Raw genomic sequence first — 4,523 nt, 5'->3', positions numbered from 1 at the left:
GGGACTCATTTACCCTCAGGTTTTTCAAAATTGCTAATAAATAGATCTTCTATCAGAACAACTACCGCCTCTATCCTATCAGCCTGTATCACACTCTCCTCCTCAAAAACACGGCCCCTCTCCTTAGTGAACACTGAAGAAAAGTATTTATTCAATGCCTTACTTGGAGAAGTAACTGGCTGTCTCATAGAAGACAGAGGGTGGTGGTGGAAGGAAAATTTTCAGACTGGAGGCCAGTTACCAGTGGTGTACCACAGGGATCAGCGTTGGTTCGTCTGCTGTTGTGATTTTTATCAATGACTTGGAAGAGGAGGCTGAAGGGTGGGTTAATAAATTTGCTGATGACACCAAGATTGGTGGAGTAGTGGATGTGGTGGAGGGCTCTTGCAGGCCAGTAAGCTTCCTCTTTGAATAGAACTGAGTGTCTCACTTAGCTGCTCCAGGGCGCAATCAGTCTGGAGTCCAATGTAGGCCAGACCTGGTAAAGATGGCGGATTTCCTTTCCTAAAGGACATTAGTGAACCAGATGGGTTTTTCCAACAATCCGATATTTTTGTTATCACCATTACTGAGCTTTGCGCAGGGGTAGTATCGTAACTGATGAGGTTTAACCGAGACGTGACTATTGCTTCTTGAAACAAACATTTAATTCCAGATTTGATTTGATTTGTTGAAAAAAGTAAAAGTTTATTTATTAGTATGACAAGTCAGCTTACATTAATACGGTGGAACTGAGCCACGACAGATCAGCCATGATCTTATTGAATGGCGGGGCAGGCTCGAAGGGCGAGATGGCCTACTCCTGCTCCTATTTCTTATGTTCTTATGTTCTTAAAATCCCCTAGTTGCCACACTCCGGAGCCTCCTTAGGTACACCAAGGGGTAATTTAGCATGGCCAATGCACCTAACCAGAACATCTTTTGGACTGTGGGAGGAAACTGGAGCACTTGAAGGAAAACCCATGCAGACACAGGAGAACCCACACAGATAGTTACCCAAGGTTGGCATTGAACCTGGATCCCTGGTGCTGTGAGGCAGCAGTGCTAACCACTGTGCATCGGACTTAAACAGGTTTCTGAATTTTTAACTACCAGGTTACTAACCCAGTAACATATCCACATTGCCAAGATAACCATGGCCTTCAACTTTGACCCCAAAATGTGTGTGTGAACCTGTGTCTTTTTAGATGGTTTGGGTCAGCATTGATAAGTGTGAGATGGTGCATTTTGATTGGAGAAGTGAAGAGTTTGCATACTGCTTGTAAAATGAGAACAGAAGAGAAGCAAAGGTTCGGAAGAATCTCTGAGTGGAGAACAAACTAAGCAGGAGAAGCAGCAACACAGGAGAACATAAAATAGCAAATAAAGTCCTGGGGCAGGATTTTGTGGCCTTGTTCATTCCGAAACCATAAAGTCCTGCCCATGCACCTTTTCGTGGCCTTCATCTGTTCTGATTGCCGTGGTGGGCAGGATGGTAAAATTCCAGCTCTGGAGGTCAATTCAAGGTGGCACAGTGGTTAGCAGTGCTGTCCCACAGCGCCAGGGACCTGGGTTCGACTCCTGGCTTGTGTCACTGTCTGTGTGGACTCTGTATGTTCTTCCCGTGTCTACATGGGTTTCCTCCCACACCCCACAGATGTGCAGGTTAGGTGGATTGGCCATGCTAAATTGCCCCTTAGTGTGCAAAGATACCATACCGTGGGCAGCACAGTAGCACAGTAACACTGCTGCTTCACAGCTCCAGGGTCCTGAGTTCGATTCCCGGCTCGGATCACTGTCTGTGTGGAGCTTGCACATTCTCCTCGTGTCTGCGTGGGTTTCCTCCGAGGGCTCCAGTTTCCTCCCACAGTCCAAAGATGTGCAGGTTAGGTTGATTGACCATGCTAAGAAATTGCCTGTTAGCATCCAGGGATGCGTAGGTTAGAGGGATTACTGGGAATGATGTGGGGGTAGGTCTTGGTGGGATTGTGTTCGGTGCAGACTCAATGGGCTGAAGGGCCTTTTTCTGCACTGTAGGGTTCTGTGACTCTATGTGCAGGTTAGGGGGATTTGGTTTAGGTGTGTGCGATTATGGGAATAGGGTGGATTGGAGGGCCGGGGGTGGGGGGGGATGTTCTTTTGGAGAGTTGGTGCAGACTTCTTGGCCGAATGGCCTCCTTTTGCATTGTGGGATTTTATGGTCAAGGGATTGCTCAGTAAAAGAACTTAAAAGCTTAAGCATGTATTGAAACTTTGGGTTAGGTCACAAATGGGGCACTCTGTACATTTCTGGTCTCCAGCTGTGAGAAAAGATGTTGAAACGCTGGAGAAAGTTCAAAGGAGATTTGAAGGAAAGAAGCCAGAAGTGGGAGGGTTACCGTGGAACAGGGTGACTGGGATGTGCCAGTGGGACTTACAGCCTTGTCAGTGCCGTACATACTTCTGCTCCATATAGATTCTATAGAGGATATTTTAATCCATCCCAGTGTCAGGGTTTGAAGCCAAAATGGGATGTGTCCATTTCACTCTTGCCTCAGAGCTGGTTAAGATGGTGGTTGATGCCAGCGTGCTCTCCTGGGGAATCTCGTTATGAAGCAGATCGGGCTTCCCATGTGTATATTAACCTGGGCAGGGAGGTAACTCGGACCAACCTACTCCAGTTGGTGAAGCTATTAGGAATCAGTGAGATCCTTCAGGTCGGATGAGAGATGTTGTGGGAGGAGGAAGGAGAAAGGTTTTGGGGGGGCAGCGGGGGGGAGTAGGGCCTGCTTCTTTAAGTTCCACAAGAAACCTTCAGGCCTCTGCCTTTGCAAACTAGAATCATAGAGCCCTGCAGTACAGAAAGAGGCCCTTCGGCCCATCGAGTCTACACCGAACACAATCCCACCCAGACCCTACCCTCATATCCCTACATATTATGCCCACTAATCCATGCATCCCTGGACACTAAGGGGCAATTTCTTAGCACGGCCAATCAACCTAACCCGCACATCTTTGGACTGTGGGAGGAAACCAGAGCACCCGGAAGAAACCCACGCAGACACGAGGGGGATGTGCAAACTCCACACAGACCGTGACCCGAGCCGGGAATTGAACCCAGGACCCTGGTGCTGTGAAGCAGCAGAGCTAACCACTGTGCTACCTAGCCCCCCACTCCAGCCCCCACTCACCCGCCACCTACCCCCACCATCTCTATATTCTCTCCCTGTCCCAAATCCTTCCAAATCTTTCCTTGAACTCCCAGTGCCAGTCTGTCCCTGTAAGCTTCACTCCCTTTAATTCAATAACCCCCACAGCCCTAACCATTCTCTCAGGGTGATAATATAGTGCATGGTTTCTCCTTAACCTCCTTATCCTCTCTGCAGCTTTTGAATACACTGTCCTTGCCTTCACCTTTCTGATTTCCAGTTTGGTGAGAATGTCCTCGTTTGGTTTCACTTCTAACCAGAATATCTCCAGCAAGGGATTCTCACACCAGACTATTCCCACCCCTCATTAGCTCTGGCTCTCCTGAACCCCTCCCCAACATTCTGTCTCAGGAAAGAGAATGTGTTTTAAGTAAATTATATTTTTAAGTTTATTTAATAGTGTCACAAGTAGGCTTACATTAACATTGCAATGAAGTTACTGTGGAAATCCTCTAGTCACCACACTCCTGTTTGGGTACATTGAGGGAGAATTTAGCATGGCCAATCCACCTAACCAGCACATCTTCCAGACTGTGGAAAGAAATCGGAGCACCCAGAGGAAACCCACGCAGACATGGGGAGAACATGCAAACTCCACAAGACAGTGACCCAAACTGGCAATCGAACCCAGATCCCTGGCTCTGTGAGGCAGTCAATATTTGTAATTGTGATTATTCAAAATAGGGTATAGCCTAAAGGAAGTTTAGCTTTGTGTTTCTGAATTTGAAAGTGTTAAAAACTTCAGTTGGGTTTAAATGCCAGTGTGGTAATGAGGGTTTACAATGTGAAAGCAGGCACACCTTAAAGGAAATGAGGATGTTGGAGCCACACTAGAATGGAAAGAAGTTTAGAGTTAGTTTTTAAGCTGGACCCAGGAGAAGCTAGACAGGGCAAGGAATCACAAGGAATAAGATTCCCAAAACAACAAAAGAAAGTGCAAAACAAGCCAGGAACAGGGGATGAAAGAATGTGTCAGGAAGGCAGCTAAATTAAAGGCACAAAGGACAGGAAGCTGAACACATTTCCGACCATTGAGCCTAAAATAAAAGCAGAGGAAGAGCTCTGAGTTAGAGAGACATCGGCAAGAACCAATTTAAAGTCTGCTAGGTGAGAAGCCAGATATCTGAGGTAGATCAAAATCTGGTGACACCTTAGTACAATCAAGAAGCAGTTTGCATTCTGTTGGCATGGCTGAGTACCTGAGAGATTGTGTGTATGCTTTGACGCAGGTGGAGATGCAAGGCAGAAGAATAGTGAAAGGAGAGGTTGAAATCCTGGAATTGGATCCTTGGTGAAGACAAGAGAATGCATTGCTTGGGGGAAGATTCTTCAAAAATGGAGTTTGGAAGCCGTCGT

The 4,523-nt window shown here is 46.8% G+C and overlaps 1 non-coding gene across 1 annotated transcript; it reads left to right on the top strand.

Annotated features, from left to right (window-relative positions):
• The first annotated feature begins 571 nt into the window (after positions 1-571).
• Positions 572-710, top strand: LOC145350390 (U4 spliceosomal RNA). The gene has a single exon (XR_013888179.1). It is a non-coding gene; the product is annotated as a U4 spliceosomal RNA (small nuclear RNA).
• The last annotated feature ends 3,813 nt before the right edge of the window (positions 711-4,523 follow it).

The sequence above is a fragment of the Carcharhinus amblyrhynchos genome, chromosome 11 (genome assembly GCF_965287045.1).
Source record: "Carcharhinus amblyrhynchos chromosome 11, sCarAmb.v2.hapA, whole genome shotgun sequence".
Classification (NCBI taxonomy): Eukaryota; Metazoa; Chordata; class Chondrichthyes; order Carcharhiniformes; family Carcharhinidae; genus Carcharhinus; species Carcharhinus amblyrhynchos.
This window is presented reverse-complemented; position numbering and strand designations above follow the sequence as displayed.